The following is a 19,366-nucleotide window of genomic DNA, read 5'->3' on the forward strand; positions in this document are numbered from 1 at the left end:
TGTAAAACTGGAAAAAAAAGCATTTTTAACTGTGACTCCAAGATAAGCTTTCCCTGTTTCAGGAAGAGAAAACAATTATTCATTGGTTAATTAGCTGTAAACAACTTTTAAAAGACACATCCATTATATATGTAATTATTTGAAAAAAGGCTTTAATGTTACTTGTACTAATGCATAATTATTAGTGCTTGCTAAAAGGATTAACAGCACTTAGATGACCACTATTATTGAGAAAGATCACAGGGAAGAAATGAGATTAGCATCAGGAAGGAATGTGTTATGATGAATCAGATAGGATTTTTCGTTGTTGTTTTGTTCCATTTGTTTTCTCTTTCTTCTGCCCTTTGGTAGAGGTAATGTGGAGTCATACTACATTTTCAAAAACAATGTGTTTCAAACTCAAGGAATGGTAGTTTTTCATCTTTATTTTTATGACACGTAAAGAAAATATCTCACCAGACAAGAATGTATTCCAAGGCTTACATTGCTGCTAAGAGTTATTTATTTTTAACTTCGGGAGCTCTTAAAAAAACAATCAACAGTATATTATATTTTAAACCTGTGGTTATTAAAAACAAAGTAGTTACCGATAAAGCCATGAGCTATTTAGAGTCATGTGGGCTCATAGCAGCCTTTGTATTGTATTTATCAGATCATGTGCCTTGTTCCTCCTGGCATGTTGGAAAATTCACAACCATAGATAGAAAGTAAGCACAGCAGAAACAAAATAGTTCTACCTGATACTTGATTTCTGTTGAGGAAGTTCATTGTTGACTCGCTTCTACTGTTTGGTGATTTTGGTTGACAGAGAAGAACTGGGACATTACAAAATCAGAGAGTTTGGGTGTTGGCCCTTTTCCTTCCCTTTTGTTTAGCTCCTTTTTTCTATTAACTTTTAACTAGTTACCTGATATCATTATTAAAAAGACTCAAAGTTGTGCATTTCATTCTGCAGTGATGTTAATAAAGACATTGCATGGCCTGGGGACCAGAATGGGCTTTTGTACTTGTTACTACTGTATATTACAATTAACTCAGCTTAGGTGGTCCAAACACTTGGCATGGGCTCTCCTACCACATATGCCTGGATTTGATTCCACTCAAAAGAACCAAAGTTCTGGGGCTCTGGTTTCAAGATTTGCAAACCTAAATTTCCCAGGATGCCAGTTAAAATTTCAGTGGTGGTGACATCTTCTTCCTCTTCTTAAGACAGGGAAGCTAAATATTTCCTGGGGGAAGCCACTGTCAAATGAGACCTGGCCGGGAACACTTTGTAGACAGGAAGACCCTTGCATATTTCTCAACAATATAGTCTTTGCCCCAAAGTCCTTGACCAAGTTTTCTACTCTGAAAGTGAAAATGTGAGTTAATGTCCTTCGAAGTCACTCCAGCCTCTATCGAAGGCAATACTATTTTGAGTTTGAAATTTTTATAGCATTTGGCTTGAGCTTGCTACCTCTAAGCAATGGAGGTTTTTGTCTTGGGTGATGGGGAGCAAATTTGTTTGAACTGTGACGATAGCCAAAGGATCTAAGCAGAACTCTCTCATGGTTTGAGAGAACATACACGAGACGTTATTTCAGTGGCCATTTCATGGCAAGTGTCCTTGACTATTAGTTCATCTGCTGGATTGTCAAGACTCCTCCTCTCAGTCTCTCCCCTATCTTCATCAAGTGTCCTGAAGATTTGAAAGAGGGGAGAATGTCAGGAAAATTCAACTATGCTACCTATTCGTTTCTTCCGTATTTTTGAAAATTCCAAGTTTAAACACAGTACAGGGCCTTTGGCTTAGAGGGGGTTCTAAATGGATGCTGTAGGGCAGTTATTTTCCTTAGTTGACAGGGAAATTATTACATTTTTAGGGATTTGTGAATTTAAGCAGAGATGATTACTTCGAACGTTGGAGTTTTGCAAATGGGAAGCCTTGTTGCTCAATTTACTAATTTATTTTGTGATCTGTGACTAAACTGAGTAAAAATGCAAATAGTACAAGGCCCTTTCCATTTTATCACCGGATCAGTTTACTGATGGGAGGATCAGAGTCACTGAACACTCCAACACTCTTGTGATTCCTAAGTAGTTGGGTATTAAAAGCAGCGAAAGTGAAGACTACGGAAAGATTGCGGCGCTTCACACAGGGAGGTTTAAATGAAATCTAGTTATTTATTTTGGGTTTAAAATGAAGAGTCTCCAGCTCAGTTTTATTGGCCATTGTGACAGCACAAACAGGTCTGTTCCCCATCACACGCAACAATAAACTGCATTGCTGGGAGGTGGCAAACTCATGCAAAAAGGAAAGCATTTGGCAAAGGCTGAGTGAATAATGCTGCAAGCTTAAAGGAACCCTGTTAAATGCCTTTGTATGGTATTTGCGTACAACTTCTTAAAAACTGAAAATCACGATTCTGATTTTTCTTCTTTTGCATTTTGTAGGGCTCAAATAAGTTTCTTTTAATATTTGTGACATTAAAACTAATTGATGAAAATGCATTTCTTTCAAATGTATATATTAGTATTTTCAATGAAGCCAGGTCATCAAGGGAACTGTAAACAAAGGAAACCTTTTGCAATCCAGTGCATTGTTATCTGTTTAGAAATGCTACGGGTCAAATGAAATCCTAATATGATTTAATCAGCCTTTAACGTGGGATTTATCCTGAAAATCCTGTAGAGGGAGTGTGAAATTCCCAGTGGCTGTGCATAGATTGAAGATGCCTTCAGGCACAAATGATGGGAAACATTCCCAATGTAAAGAGATCAACAGCCCAGACTCACCATCTCCCCAACACTTCATAATATGAGAAGATCTGATACAGCACCAAAGTTGATTAGTTTAGCATTGTCTCTTCCTGATGTCTCTTTTTTAAAAATTATTTAATTAGACCAAGTGATGTAGCTTATTTGTGAAATAGGTCAAGGACTGAGTTGCAGGAAGTCCACACATGCAGGTCTCCAGTCCCTTCCTCAAAGCCTCCGGGGGCAGATGTATTTCTGCATTCAAAAATGTTCTATTTTAGAAAGGTAATATAGTGCATATACGGCAGATTCTGCAATACCTCCAGCTGGGTCTGGGGCAGCATCCTATAATCAAACACATTCATATTTCTGCATTGCGATGTATGAATATTCACACTGAGTGGGATAAATAAAGACTGGAAATAATCTCCTTGAAATTAGTTCAGGTCTGGTTTTGCTGCCACATGAGTTATGAAAACCTTTCAGAGCTTTTTGTTTTCAGAGTTGCAGATGGGAGATTGTGGACCATTATTTCTGTACTCACTTGAGCATTCCAGTTACTTCTGCATGTCAGAGTTTTAATTTTCATCTCAGTTGGGTCACAACATATCACTGTAATCAAACAAGCAAAGAGGGACAAATATGGTGAGAACCTTACTGGTAGATCCAATGTTTTGTTCTGTTTTTAATAAAAAATCAACAAATGTGTATTGATGAATAAATATGAGCCAAGCACTATGCTAGGTGCCCAGGCTTCTGCTAGAGAGTAGAAGCGTGGTCTCTGCCCTCAAAGAATTCATAATGAATTTAGGCACAAGAGACTTTCTTTGTCTCTCTTCTGCTCTCTCTCTCCATTCCCCTCCAGGCATGCAGGGAGTACTATCAAGAGGTATATAAACAAATGCTAAATTGAGTGGTCCAGGGAGCACATGCTTTAAGTCTGCAGTGGCAAATAGGTTTCAAATCACCTACCAAATGCAACTGATAGGCAATGGCTGTGTCCTATGCTATATGGATCAGTCTGAGATTAGTGGCAAGAATCTCCTTGTTGATTATTGATATACATCATGATGGTAGGAGAGTGGGTTGACAACAGATGTGCCATATATTTGGCATCTCTCTACATCTAGGTCGTCAACCTAGGAAGGATTTTTCTTAACAGGGATGTTTTGTTACTGTGGTTGTTGTACAGATATAGTAATAATTATTATTAGTATTTAATCATTCTATGTCAATTTTGAAAAGTGCCATTTGAGTTAGTTATTTTAAAAAATTTAAGAGCATATTCATGGAATTACATGATTGTAATTTGAAGACCCCTTAAATAAATATGGTACCTTATTTTTTTGTGCAGGGTTCTGATGTGGTAATTTTACATGAATAGAAGACAATAAAATTCTATGTAACAAATTAGATTATAGTCATATTGACTAGTAGTTGAGAATTTCTTCAGCTTAACTTTTTGTTGTCTTTTCATTTTGTTTTGTTTTACAAGTTACAAAAATGTGGTAATGCTAATTAAATGTGAACCTCTCTCTAAGAAACAATAGTCCATTTTGAGTTGTTGCTGTCTTTTGTTTCTTTTTTTTCTTTCCTTCATTATTTCAGGATCCCTATTTACCTTTGTTTTATTGGGATAGGAAGGCTTTATAAATCTTATTGCTGAGATTCTTTGGCTCCTCAGTTCATCTTCTGAAATGTTTAATTACGATGAACGCAGGATATTGGAAAAGACTTCATTCCAATATGATTGTTATGAAATACACATACACACGTATATGTATGCATAATGTGTGTATATGTATGTATAAATGTGGCAAACCTTCATTAATAGCAAGGATGTAACGCTCCATGGAACTTTTCTGTCTCCATTACCCCAAGCAATCTCATATGACCCAATCACAGAAAAACATGTCAGGTTTCTCCTGGCTCTGGTGTTTGACCTCTTCCCTTAAGAATTGGGTTTTGACATAAGCTTTCTCCAGTTCTGACTGTAATATCTTGAGATCTTATTTGAGAGATTTTTTTTCTCTTGAAATTTTATTCTCAGCTTTGGAAGGAAAAAGATTATTTCAGTCTTGTAAATTATTTCACATTTCACAGGTCCATGGTAAATTCTGTGGTGATGTAATTTTATATCATTAACAAATAGTGAGCTGAATATTTTTAAATGAATTCTGAGAAGTTCAAAGTTCCCTGCTGCTTGTGTGAAAGGTTAGGCCATCACATTTAAAGCAAGACAAAATGGAATAATAGAGGAGCCACAGGCATCTTTTATTTCTGTATCTTTGGGAAACAGCAGCAGGGATCAAACAGTTTAGCTATGACAGTGCCCTCCTAACCTGCCATGTACCTCCTTGGGGATGAAAATGGACAATCCAAGGGACCGAAAATGTGCTCGTCCAGAGTCTTCTGAACATCAAACTGGGCAATCATATCTATACACAGGGGAAGCCGATTCATGGCTGGCCAGAGAATGGCAATTCAGGCAACCAAATGAAATGGATTATAAAATTTGATTGGTATAACAAATCGAACTTAAAATGTCCCCTAGTGCATTTAATACTGAACTGGGAAATAGCGATCAGATAGTGTGGAACTGCACATTATTTTTGCCAAAAAACAGAATATTGACTTCTATACAAAAGACTTTTAAAAGAAATAGAAAAATAAAACTATCAATTTTTACCAGATATCAACTAACAAATAGACTTTATAATCAATGTAACACACGTTTATTTTAAAGATATGAAATGTATAATATTCTAAAATTCATCTTGATTCGATTGTTGAGACGAGTAGATTTGTATGAAGAAAATGATAAACAACTGTTACTTATTTTTTAAAATAACGAATAAAATAATAGGCATCTTAAAATTCTTCCAGCTTGGAGTCAATTTGAAATTCATAAAAAATATATTGGACAATTTTAAATACATGCAAATACAAGTGAGATACCCCTTCTGTAAGATAAATACAAAGATTATATTTAACTTTATAGTTTAAAGAATAAATCAAGTAAAACAAAGATTTAAAATATTTAACTTTGTTTAAGGGGTGCGTGTGTGTGTTTGTGCTTATTTTGCTCTATGCCTGTAATATCTAAAAACAGGTTTATGTCTAAAATGGGCTCATCTAAAAACAGTATCATGAATTTCAGATGATATAATTGACTGAACAGAGGAATCTGTTAATACATAGCATGTTAACATTTCTCTTACATTGAGGTACATGTGGTTTTAGTGAGTATATTTACTGTTACAGACATGTTTGATGATATGATGACCACACTTTGACTATGTTTTGTGTGGGAGTGCCAAATTAGAACATTCTTTATATCTACTCACACATCTGAATATGTCAAAGTCTGTTAGCAGCCTCATATGTGTATCAACATCTCTAAAGTACCTGTGGCAGCTGTGAGGTTGTACCTGCACAGCTCCAGCTACAGAAAGTGTAACTGACTAAGGTCCTCAGCTGCTGTGCTCTGAAATCCACTTCTGAATTTGAGCTGAGACCATGCCTCTTACGTGGCTCAGCCAATCACTGAGCTTGATGGTATGCCAAGTCAAGCCTGTTCCCAGAGCGCCTGAATCTCCTCTGACAGCTAATTTTGGCATGAGGACTCCCTTACAGCTTGCTGAGCCTACCTAGCGGGATGGTCTAGGAAGCGTCTCCCTATGTAGAAGTTATCTATTCTTCCTTCATATTTAGACTGCATCATGGTCTGAGGGCTCTCCCAGTCTGTCCTATAATCCCGTCTCAGCATGTGCTTCTCAGAGGACCCAGGCTAATACAGTGCTTTTAGTTTATCTTATTCTTTTTGGATTTTAATTATGTGTCAGCCTTATTTCTTTCAACTTCAACAGACTATAAGCAACGAGATGCTCAATAAATGTTTAATGAATTCATGAATGAATGGATGGCTTTAAAAGCAGGATTCATAGATAATGAAATTCAGATATGATATGATCTTTGTCAACTATGTGATGCCTGTTCTACCTAATTTCTATCCTTAAAATGTTTTGACATTTAAGTTTTTAATGAGTTTAAAACCTGAATACTGCTTGTGACTCACCAGGGGTAGGGCCATATTATTGTATTTTAGATGTTGACTGACTAGTCATTTACACCAGCACAGATTTCTGAAACATCTGTAACTACCCCTGGCTAGGAGAAGTGGGGGGTAACCAAGATGGATCTTGCTTTCAAGGTGCTTACTATCTCCATTGGCCGGAGATGAAATTCGCAAACTGCCAACACCAATTAGCAATTAGGCAGACTAAATATATGTATGAGATTTGAGACTAAGAACCTTTTCACATATAGCCAAAAGCACTCACAGATAAGTGGTCTACTTACATGCAGAGACAATATGGGGAGTTTCCATAATTTTCTCAATAAAATGAAACTCCACTCCCTGCTCACTTTGTTTCCCAGGCTTGTGGACTTCCAGTTAGCAATGTACAAGACTTGTGCCCTGATTAGAGACTGCAGCTCAGTCACTATCTATCCTTGCTATTCAAAGTTTTGTCTGCAGACTAGTAACATTAGCATCACCTTGGAGGTTGTTACTAACACAGAATCTCAGACCTAACTCCAGAACCGCTCAACCAGAATCCTTCAACAGCTGATGCACATGCACGTGTAAGTTTGAAAAGCAATGCTTTGGAGTCTAATCCTTAGACTTGTTTGAGGCTAGGATGAGACAGATCATGGCAGTCCAGAAATTTCCAGGATTCTCAGGTTGGGTAGCAAGAGTCTCAACTAAGTATTGGATTCCAAACCTGATGGATCAACACTTCTTCATTAACTCTTTAAAAATCATTTATTTACTTTCTAAACCTGTATTGTTAACAAAAAGATTATAAAAGGCTTATAAAATACATGTAATATAGTACTTTAAAGAGAATAATAATAGCAACAACAAAAATCATAGTGATGTTGTTAGAATAAAAGGTAAAGAGAAAATATGATTAAGAAAAGCCATGGGAGAAGAGGGTACGCAAAGTCTGTGCATAGAGATCTAGTGTCTGTGTTGTGTCTTCTTTTGCAATAAAAAGATTATTGAGGGCAGTGGGCATTATGCTAGTCAATACCACTTGTATAATATCCCCATGAGACAGTCTTTCAAAATTTACTGCCAGGGAAATTTTTGTCTAATTTGAAGGGCTGCTCCTTTCTTTATGATAATAAAGCTTATATAAATTCTTTCTTTCTTTCTCTTACTGCCAGGAAGCACAGGAACAAATTTTATGACAACCATGCAAACTATTTTAACCTTCACAACTGGAATACTTCCCTTTTCTTTCTTTTAACACTTAAAACCATTTAATCTTACTGTATATATGTTCTATATTTTATCTCAATTCAAATCACTTTTGGAAGGGATTTTTGGTAGCGAATAATAACTATTGTATGAACATCTAGTCAATCAACATATTCTGTTTCTCTTCTGTTTGACTTTGAAAGCGATGAACAATGATTTTTTTTCTGCATCACTAAGCAAAATGGGTTGCTCACATCCTCTTAACCAAACTCTGATATAGCTAGTTTGAACATTGAGGGCATGAGCAGTAGAAGGTGAATTCTAATAAAGAGGAAGTGATTAAGGAATGATAATATTGAAAGCTATTCCTAAAGGAAAGAAAGGAGCAACTGTGAAGTTGAACAAATTCAGAGACTTATGTAGTTGTGTACAATACCCCACTAAAATCAGTCTCTAAGGATCAACTCGCATGATGTGTTGATGTCCAACCCATGGAGGTGAGACAGCTGAGTCTGCCATTTTCAGTGTAAGCAGGGACACATCCACCAGCAAGTTTATAGTCCTACAGATAGTTTCTTTTCCTGCATAAAGATGTGTTCTTGTGGGTGGCTGTGGCCATGGCCCTTGGAAGGTGGAGTTGGCTACCTGGTGGTGTGTTTTCCCTGTGCTCAGATGCAGTACCACCCATTTTAATACTTGAACATTGCCATTAAAGTTCCATCCATTTAAACCCTTGGCTCTTGATTGAGTATAGATTGAGCAACATCATATTTTCACTATTTTTCTGCATTTGCTCTTTGGATGAATGAAATGTTTGTGACACATTTTGAGGTGTGGAGAGGGGATCAAAGTTGAAAAACCTTGAAGGTTCTGGAGGAGGGAGAGTTAGTAGGGTTTTCTTATTTATCTGTTTCTAATTTGGTTGTTTTGTTTGCAAGCCAGTTGTTGGGTGGGCAGGGTATTTTTCAAAAAGAATCCCAACAGCCTCCATACAAGTCTACTTATATACATATATTTCCTGCTCAGTTCTGTGAGCTAAATTCTGGGAATCAATCTTAATTTTAGATTTTCTTGCTTGTAGCCAATTATGTTGAACATTAATGTAATTGAAACTTTATCTTTTTAAAATCTGTGAATAATTCAGTTTTGTTTTCCATAATATTGGCCCTTAAAGAATACTGATTTCAAAATACAACACAGCAAAATTTTGAGTTTATGGTCACCTGTGTGATCTGTGAAAGGGATATATAGCCTCTTCCTGTATACTTTTTATGTGAATAATTATTAGTATGTTCATAGTAAATAGTGAGTAGTCTGGCTTTATTTTCTTATTACATTGTAATGGTCTTTTTAAATTGTAGAACTTTAATTAAATGTCAGTATTTTACTGAAGTTCCAGCATTAATGTTGTTTATGCTTGTTCTATGACATTCTGGTTTCTTAAAGTTGTAAATAAAATTGTAGGCCAAATTTGTATAGAATCTTACCACTTGTTAGTTCCACTGTTGTACAGTATTTATTTTGTAAATGATGGTTGTCAGCCTATAAGTTTTTTCCTTGTTATACTTTAAACATTTTACAGTTTTCATTAATTTTTGTAGTATTGACATCATACCCTGTGATTGCATTTTTTAAATGGTGAAATGAAGTAAGATGATCTTTATTTAATTATGTCTTATTGGACTAGAGTTTCTCAATCTGGGCTGCACAGTCGAAACACCTGGGGAGCATTTAAGAATCCAGTAGTCCATGCCACACCCCAGATTAATTAAGTCAGAATCTCTGGGGTTTGGACCCAGGTATCAGAATTTTTTAAACGTCCCCAGCTGGTTTGAGAACCAGTGACTGGGGCAGAGAAGCACATCTGCTCTGAGATGCTTCTGATGGCCCCAGTAGATTTTGCAGAAGATTCTGTGCCTCATTCTTCATGCCCATTTGGTGTGTTCCTGTCCTGCTTCTTAAATCAATTTCAAGCCAATAACAGTTTGAAACTGTGTAGAAGACAATGGAAGTATTTTATAACAAGTTTTACCCAACAAAGTCATTGGCTTATTACAATACATGGAATTACAAACTTTGAGCCTTGGTGGGCATAACTGATTGATTGCATCTGAAGTTCATTATAAGTGCTCTGTTTATGAAATAACCAAGCAAACATTCCACTGAATTAATGTTCAACACTTAAATTGAGTCTGCTATTCAAAGATCATGCATGTGAACCCACATGGCAGGCATATATACAGAAAAAAAATATAGATACAGATAGATTTATATATAGCAATTTCCTTGAGCTCAGAAGAATTGGTTAGTCTGTTTGGTGCTAGGAGCCCTCAAATTGGAGACAGGAGCCTGAACTTTCCCTCTTCCTCTGTGTCTGCTTCAGCCTGAAGATTCTGTCATCTTTATTGTGCAGACAGTTAAAAATGTAAAATCAGGTGAGATTGATTTCTCCTCTCTCCACCGCCCACATTTTTTTTTTAAGTGCAGAATCTCTGGATAAATATCGTTAAGTAAAAAAGTTTAAGTGCCTGCCTCCTCTGACAGTTACAAATAATTTTATACAACAGGCAGACAGACAAATTGTGCTGATTGTCTGTATTTCTTTAAAAAAATAAAAAGGAGAGAGGGAGAGAAAGTCTGGCCTGGAGACTAGAGTAAATCACAAAAGTGATCTCAAGTGAACAGAGATAGATTTCTGGAATACGGTGTGCAATGAAACCACTGACCTCTTATACATGGGTTCATGTCTTTTTCTACAGAAACAGATGGGTAATAGCATAATGCCGAAATCATGCTCTACATAATATGGACCTAGTGATTGCAGACCTGATTGCTTGCCATATGGTTGCTGAAGGGTTGAAGAGAAAATGGGATGATATGCAAACCCTTAAAAGCAACATTTTTATTGAATGGCCATTACATTAAAACCCAAACTCTGCAAATGAAGGCAAGAACTGTGGTGAATAATGATGAAATAACAAAGCAATAAAAGCGGCAGCAGCATTATATGTATTTTGTTTTCGATATACGAACGAAGGGCAGACTTACTTTTGTCACTTTGCCTAGCATTATTATGAGTGTTGGGGGTAAGGTGGCGGGGCATAAATGCCTTTAGGGCAGAAATACTGTATGTGTGGAGCACTGCTGCATTCACTAGGTCAGAGAGACAAGGGAAACAATCACTTGTCCCAGAGGAACTGAATTTGACTCAGAAGCTACCTGCAGTATGTGACTAACCTCTGTGAAGTTCTGTATACTGGCAAGAAGCTAGTAGTAAAAACCTGTTTGAGAGTCTAGTGTGATAATACAAAATGAAGATGCTTGTTTACTTTTTGCCTTTGAATTTCCTCATGCAGATTTTGCTGTCGCCTCACTGTTGGCAAACAGGTGTATGGGATAAGGTAGACATGGTTTCCCAGAGCGTATGACAGTTTAGTTGAGCAGCTGTGATCTGTTTTGCTCTGAGTTTTGCTTTTAGTGTGTTACCAGGAACAGATAGGTTTTTTTTTTTCTTCTTTAAAGAAATTTATTTTATTAGCTTGCTTCAAATTTGCATACACTTCATTTCCTGTCTCTGTAATGAATGTCTTTCAATCATGTAAAATCATAAGAGTTTGCATTCTTGGAAATGAAACTCAAATGCATTAAACTAAACCTACGAAGAGTGTGTGGAGGGTAATGAGGTGAGAGGTAGAAACTCAGTCCTTCAGTGAGAAGTCTAAAGCATCTAATTTTATTTTAGCATGCAAGAGCTACTGATCAGGACCAAACATCCAAACTTAGTATATATTATTTTGCTCACAAATCTATGGGGGTTTGAGGATTTATATTCTCCAGTGCTTACCCATGAAAGTTCACTCTTCAAGAAATGTGTGTGTTTGTTTTTTTAAAGCCCACAAATGACAACTTGCTATGAATTAACTTCCTTATTAAACTCTTTCTACATATATTTCAATTCCTAAGGGTTAAACTATATGACTGAGTGGTCAGAGTAGTTCCTTTCATTTTCCTCACATTTCTTTTGAACAAGTCTACTGCTTTAATTCATGTTTCCAGAAGCAGAGAAGTCCCGTGAGAGTTTTTAAGTTCAAGTTGGAAAGGGTTTTGGACCTCTTATAAACATTGTACTTGCCCATTGTTTATAACAAGTTTATTTGGAGAAAGAGGTTGATGTTGGCTAATATGAGTTTTGGGGTGTTCTTTAATTTACCTTGATTCTTGTCCCTCATTGTTAAGCATGATGAAGAGTTGAATTGTTAAGCTGAACTGTTAGGTCCACTCTCAAGCTAAGTGGTTACTTGTCTCAGAGGGCCAGCTAAAGCACAAATCCCTGCACCCCTCCCGCAGAGTTTTCAGTTCAGTGGATCTCTATGGGGCGGGTTATACTTTGCATTTCTGACACTTTCCCAGTTGCTATCGATGTTACTGATCCCTGGGACCATGCTTTGAGAATCATTGGCTATGTTTTTCATGTCTAGGGGGCACGCAGAAACCTTAGCATCATAAACAACTACTGATTTGAACATGGAGAGACTTTTTTGAGCCTTCAGTTTATTTGATGTTTTTAAATAATGGCCTGCACAGCTAAGACAACTAATGAAGCCACATTGAGCAAAAACAAGGTGGCTTTGTCTGAAGTAGGAGTGGAGGAGGTAGAGATGGAGCCACCTTAGCCCTGTGAGATGTAACTGCCCATGTTTCTTCACTGCTGTAATCAAGCAGCCCGGTCTGCATCCTGTGGCAGTAGGCATAGCTTTGGTTTGGTAGCCGAGACCTGTGCACCTTCGAAATCTCATTTGCCTTTGTTGGGAGAATAAGAATTTCTGTAGCAGTGTTCAAAGAACTCCCTTCCACTTAAATGAATCCCGGAATTGTTAGGCATTTCATCAGCCTCATTGCTTTTATGACTTTCTGTGGCCTAAAGACATACGACAAGCATCGTATAGCATTTAAGACATTTTATGTATGGCAAAAGAGTCCTCCCTCCCCAGGGATGAGGAGCATTTTCCTGCCTAGAAAGCTGATTTTTATACAGTTTGACTAGTGACATATCTCCTGTGTGGCAGAAATAAGTTTTGCATAACTTTTAAGAGCCCGGGATGACCTATTTAACAGATACCCAGTGCTACATAATGTATTTAGGTCAAGTATTGTGTTTGAGCTCCTCATCACTCTTGTACTAGTCCTGCTCTCTGTGAAAACCTCAGGTATATCACAGATACAAATATAGGCCAAGGGATGTTGCCTGATATCAAAATGTAATAAATCTCTATATAACGTAATTATCATGTCACCCAATCCTACCACCAGAGTTAGAAAGGAATCTCAGACTTTAATGAAATATCTGCCCTACCGGTTTTACTTTAAGGCATTCACAATGCTGCTATTAACACGGTGCTGTGACTGGGAACCTGGAAAGCATCGGTGCAGCTAAAGTGCTTTTGAATGTCATTACTATTTGGAATACTTTTCTTTAAAAATTAAAAGAAAATCGTGGTCTGCTATCATTTTGGGGTAACTTTTTACTTAAGTCGAATGATTAAGTTTTGACATATGTCTGTCAAGGTTGGATTTTTCTTTTCTTTTTTTTTTTTTCCTCTAGCAGAGATTTCTCAGGTAAAGGTTGAAGCCTGACTATGGGCAGTGTCATTAGCCTAGTATGTAGGAAGATGAATCCAGCCATCTTATAACAATACCCCATTGCCTCCAAGGATCTTAAATTGTATAAAAGTAAATGTGCATTTGAAATGAGATGTTGAGAAAATGCAATTCAAAAATTATTCTAAGCTAGGTTTTAACATATATTTCTCAAATACATTTGTTCCCTTTGTATAAATGGACAATGTTGATTTTTTTTTTAAAGAATAAGTGTTAATAATACCCTTTTTTTTTTTTTTTAATACTCATGCCTCACTTCCTCTCCTCCAAGATGCCTAAACTAGTGTTTTGAGCTTCAGGTCAACTATATCTGGAAGGGATAAGAAGAACAGCTTCTAATTTAATACTTTAGCTTTGGTATGTAATACACTATTATTCCATTTTCTTACTCACAAACTGAGATCTACTTGGAGCGTCAATCTGTTGTGTACCAGAAGTTAGAAATCAGCTCTCCTGCCTCATCTTGTAGTTATACCTTGGCTGCGGTACCCAGGCTGTAAAATCAGTGGGTCTCAACCCTGGCTGCACATTAGAGTCGCCTGGGGAGCTTTTGAAAAAAATACCAGCGCCTGGGCCCCACCCCAGCCCATTAAGTCAGCATCTCTGGGGATGGGGCTTGGGCAAGGATTTTTTTTAAAGCTCCCCAGGTGATTCTAATTGTGTAGCCAGGGTTGAGGACCACTGTTTAAAATTAAACAACATATAAGATAACCCTCAGTCTAGAGGAATCACCTTTCAACATTCACATCTCTAGTTACAAATTGCTACTCTTACATTAAATGAAAATTGATTATACACATGGAGGGAGAGAGAATCCATGTTATGAAATTCCTTTTTGTAACCTACTTACACAGAGAATAAGGCACTTGATGGAGGCTTGAGAACAGAAGCTCTGGCCAAGGGTTATGAATATGAAAACGATGACTGCACTGGATGGATTCCCCCCGACTTTGATTTAGAACAAGAACTGGTGAGACAGGGCATGAATGCACAAAGCCAGACAAGTTACCCACTCTTTTCCCTCATCAGCATTTATAAAATGGTGATAGTCATAGGGTGGTTGTAAGAGTTAAATTAAACATACTACATATTGACATACTGAAGGCGCGAGGTAAGTGTTTTAAGATAAAGAATTAAGGATCACAGTTTCTGCTTTAGGCCAAATGACAAAGCAGTAAATTTGTCTCTCATTACTTTTATTTATATCTGTGAAAGAGTTAGATTAAAATGGATGCCAGTAGGTATATTATGCATCTTATAACCAAATGTAAGTGACCTTTAAATGAGCTGTTATTTGGATTATTTGAGTGTTCTCTATTATTGCAACTACTTGATAAATGATTTCCTCCTCATTTTCCTCTTTCTAGTACTGTTTCCTAGATGAATATGATGTTAATACAGTTCATTATTATACTGCAATAACTGTGGGAGAAGACCTATTTGGAAGTAGGGCACATGCCCAAGAGCTTAATTTTGTGAATAGTGGTCTTGAGCTAGTGAATGAGGAATTCCATGTGAGATGTGGTTAGTGGACTCCCCAACCCTGCTATTGCTCATCTTACCTTGGTTTTAGAAACCTCTGTGTTTGTTTTTGTCCATCTTCCAGGAAAGTAAATACATATTTACTCTGTATTTTTTCTTTACTATGATTTTTTGTTATCGTAATTATTTGAAAACATCATTGATCAACCCTAACCATTAACAATTTATTGCTTACGTATTTTACTTACCTGGTCATTTATCAGCTTTTATTTTTAAAGTACTAGTAAATTTACTGGCACTTTCAAAATAAAAGATATCTAGCAAATTTTATTGATCTTATTACATGATTAGTTTTGTGTATGTATGAACTTCAGCTTTTACATGGTTTATTTCTAATGTCCTGATCTAAAGCCCACCACTGAATTGGTAGATGTGTTAAGTTGTATTACATTAAAAAATGCAGTAAGATGGCATGTACAATGTTGTTTTCTTTAAAGAAAGGCATTTAAGTTTTATTTATAACCATGAAACAATTGTTACAAATACAGAAGCTTTTAATCATTAATTTAGGTAATTTATAGTTATGTTTTCCTATACTCTATAATCTTAGAATTTGGAGAAGAGTGTTTAAGTGAAATGGGTAGTGTACTTTTGGACTCAGGCACATTGAAAAGCATTTTCTAAATATAAGACTTGCTTTTGTTTTTATGTAGCTATAATAATGACCTCAGTCTAAGAATCCACATATGAATTTATGTGACATTACTGCATTAAACCTTCCACACTCAAAGAAAAAAACAAACTGCCCTTAGAGGAGAAAAATCATTCCACGTGGGGTTGCCTCATTCTATCTCTTTGTCCCTTTCCCAAGGCTGCATCTACGGGTCTTCATTTTGATTAACAGCCTTTCTTAGGAAGTGGGAGGCAGAGACCAAGATGCTAAACCCTCTCTGAAGTGTGTGCTAAATGATTCACAACAGTGTGAATGAATCAATTTCTGCAAGCATTCCCAACCTTTTAAATATGTAGTCTGCCAAATCTTTGTTGGATTATGTTCAACAAAAAAAGCACCTTTCTCCCTGGCACCTCTTTCCATGCAACCCACAAGCATGCAAGTACTCCTTTGTGTTTTCAACTTCATTTACTTGCCCCAGAGATAGACAGTGTTTTGGAGAAGCATCTAATATTAATTTGCCTTTATATTTAAATGTGTTGAGGTCTGCCTCTTTTACTTTTATCATTGCTGTTACTATTGGGGTTCATTTTAATTGCCCCAAATGTTTATGTTAAGAAACTGCCAGAAATTGGAGAACTAAGTTTTGGCTCATCCCTGTTGATGCACAGATACGTATGGTGCCGAAGAGGGATTACCTCATCTCAAATGGAAGTGCAGTATCTTTTTCTGAGTATTTATTCATTACTTTGCAGGAAAATAAGTTAGCAACAGATTTACAGTTTACACTTAGCTAATCATGCGTTTAGGCAAAGGTTACTTGATTTTTAAATGCATCACAGTAAAGGATGAGAGTCCATTCTCAAAACCGATCTGAGACCCAAGTCTCCTCTCCAAACAGTGTGATCTAATTTAAGGGCCACTGTCTGTTGAGGGGAAGTTGGTGGCTATATTGCAAGGACAGTAACATCAACACTCGGGGGTTGTCTTTTATTCTGATGACTGGTGATGTTCTCCCTCCAAATGGGAGTACCTTTCAAGATAGGCATCATTGTTTTAGAGCAAGGATATGCAAGACAGTTCAGAACTATTATAAGTTCACTAGAACAGAGGCTTTCAAGGTCTGGTCCATAGACATTTGCACCAGAATCACCTACAGTACTTGTTAAACTGAGAGATTCCTGGCCTGTCCTCAGATCTACTGAATCCCAAGGTGCCCGGGGGTGAGGCCCAGGAATCTGTATGTTCCCCAGGCTCCCCAGGTTAAGCTTCCTCAAGTTTGAGAACATTGCTGTGGCATTTTAACATCCACTTTAACATCTCTACTAATTGTTACAAATGATCATTCATTCCCATCACACAAGCAGGATATTCATTTTGAGATACATTTGTTACCAAATATATGGCAGGAAGAAAAGATGAGCTATCATGTAGTTAATCAATACAGAAAAAGAGAGGAAAAGATTGAATATCACATACAAATTGTTTTAAAGAAATTGCTCATGAAAATGAATGGATACACATTAAGAAAAGAAAATTTAAGCCCTATCAGCTGAGGAAGATTAGTGCTTTGATCATATCTTCAGATTCTCCCCAGGTCACCCCCTCTCCCTCTTTTCTCCTCACTCATTATGAAATTACTGTGAGGTGTCTTAGAATGTATGTTCTGAAAGTTATGAACAGAAGTTTTCTCTTTGAGGCAAATAATCATCATATTAACTAGCACCAGGAATTTTTTGAGAGAAAAATCAAGAAACCTCACCTAGACACGAACAATTATTAACATGCCTGACTGGTGTAATGGAGACCATCAATGGTTTGTATAAGAACACAAGATTCCATGGTATCTATGTTGGGGTGCAAGATAAATCTGATTGTATTTTAAAAAGAAAACTTAAAAGTTTGTTGGTTTCCCAGTATTATAAAATTTGCTTTTTTCTTTTTCATTTCATAGTTTACATAGATGTAAGTTTAGGGTTAGTTTTTTTTAAGACAGTACGGATGTTTCCCATTGGATGAGAAATGGAAGTTATTCATTGACTAAGCTGTGAAGCTCTAATGGGGTTTGGAAAATCTGAATTGCTGGTGGGCTACTATCATAAGAGAGTGTTCCTTTTTTCCACATCTACCCAAAGTGAAGGCTTCTTTGTATCACTCATTCAGACTACTGGGGTTGAATTATATACTTCCCCTATCAGTGCCATACAAATTTCTTTCTTTGAACAATCAAAATCAGGAAGCCCAGAAAAGCAAAATCACATCTCGATGGCCTCCATGTATGCCCTGGTTGCTTTTCCTGTGCACTGATTATTTTCTGGGTGAGTCTGGGTGAAGCTGCTGTCACTCACCTGTTAACATCATGAGCCATTCTTCCCCTAAGGGAGAGAAAGACAACTAGGCTTGAACTGCCTCCTCTTGGGTCAGGTTTCCTAGCAGCAGACGCTGAGACAAGGATGTACTCAAGAGGAGAGAGAGAATGAGAAAGCAGGACAGGGAATGTGGCTTCAGCTAGTAGGTAACTTCAATTTACCGCACAAAGTTGATGTCCCTCAAGTTGAAGGAGCTGGCTTTTGTAACCCCGTATCAGGCAGTCCGTGTATGGGTTGATAGGGGAGGGCGTTTGAACACCTCTAGTGAACTGGATCCTGTAGGCTGAGGACAGTTCTGCAGAAAAGAGGGCAGCTGAGGGTCTTCAGCAGCCAACACTCCCAGCAGCTGGGGCAGGGCTGCCCCTGGCGGAAAGGAGTCCCACTGGAGAATCAACAGCATCCACCTTTCGCCTTTTGAATCTCACCTTTCAAATTCCTGCTTTACTCTGGATTCATCATGCTAGCATTCTGTTCAGAAACCATCCAAGACTCCTCACTGCCCAGAGGTTTTCTATTGTTCCCATCTTTTTGGTTTCCAATCTTTGTCTCACTTCTCTCCCTAGGTAAACAACCGACCTTTGTCCTGCACATGTTTCCTGAATCCCTTCCCTTCCTCTCCACCTGACATACTTCCTTGCTCATTCCTTCATCTCCAGTGCTTTCTTATTTATACATAGAACTTAGAGTCAGCAGAACAATAATTGAGTCCCCATTTGAATACATTTTTATTTGGGTAAATTACTTCACCTCTTTGAATCTTGGGTTCTTTACCTCTGCAAGGGGCTGTTTAGCTCATGAATTCAAATAGGATGTTGCATTTTAAAGCCTTGTAGAATTCTCACCACAGCACCCACTTATAAACGGGTCTACCCACAAAGACACTGTGCTCCCTTTATTTTATGACCCTTCTTATATTTATTGTGTCAACTGTTTGGCATTTATCATAACTTGATATGATATACTTGAATTATGATGAGATCTTACCTTTGGCACACTATATTCTTAACTAGACGGTAAGCTTCTCAAAGGCAGGTGTTGGCCATCATCCATAATGGATGATACAGGAAGTCTTCCATGGAGGTTTGTAAATGAACATGCTTGTCAATGACAACTTGTTTCTGTACCAGAAAAGTGTAGAAGGAAAGAAGGTTTCAAGCCTAGATGATTACAGTTGAAAAA

Source organism: Camelus ferus, chromosome 15 (genome assembly GCF_009834535.1).
Source record: "Camelus ferus isolate YT-003-E chromosome 15, BCGSAC_Cfer_1.0, whole genome shotgun sequence".
NCBI classification, from domain to species: Eukaryota; Metazoa; Chordata; class Mammalia; order Artiodactyla; family Camelidae; genus Camelus; species Camelus ferus.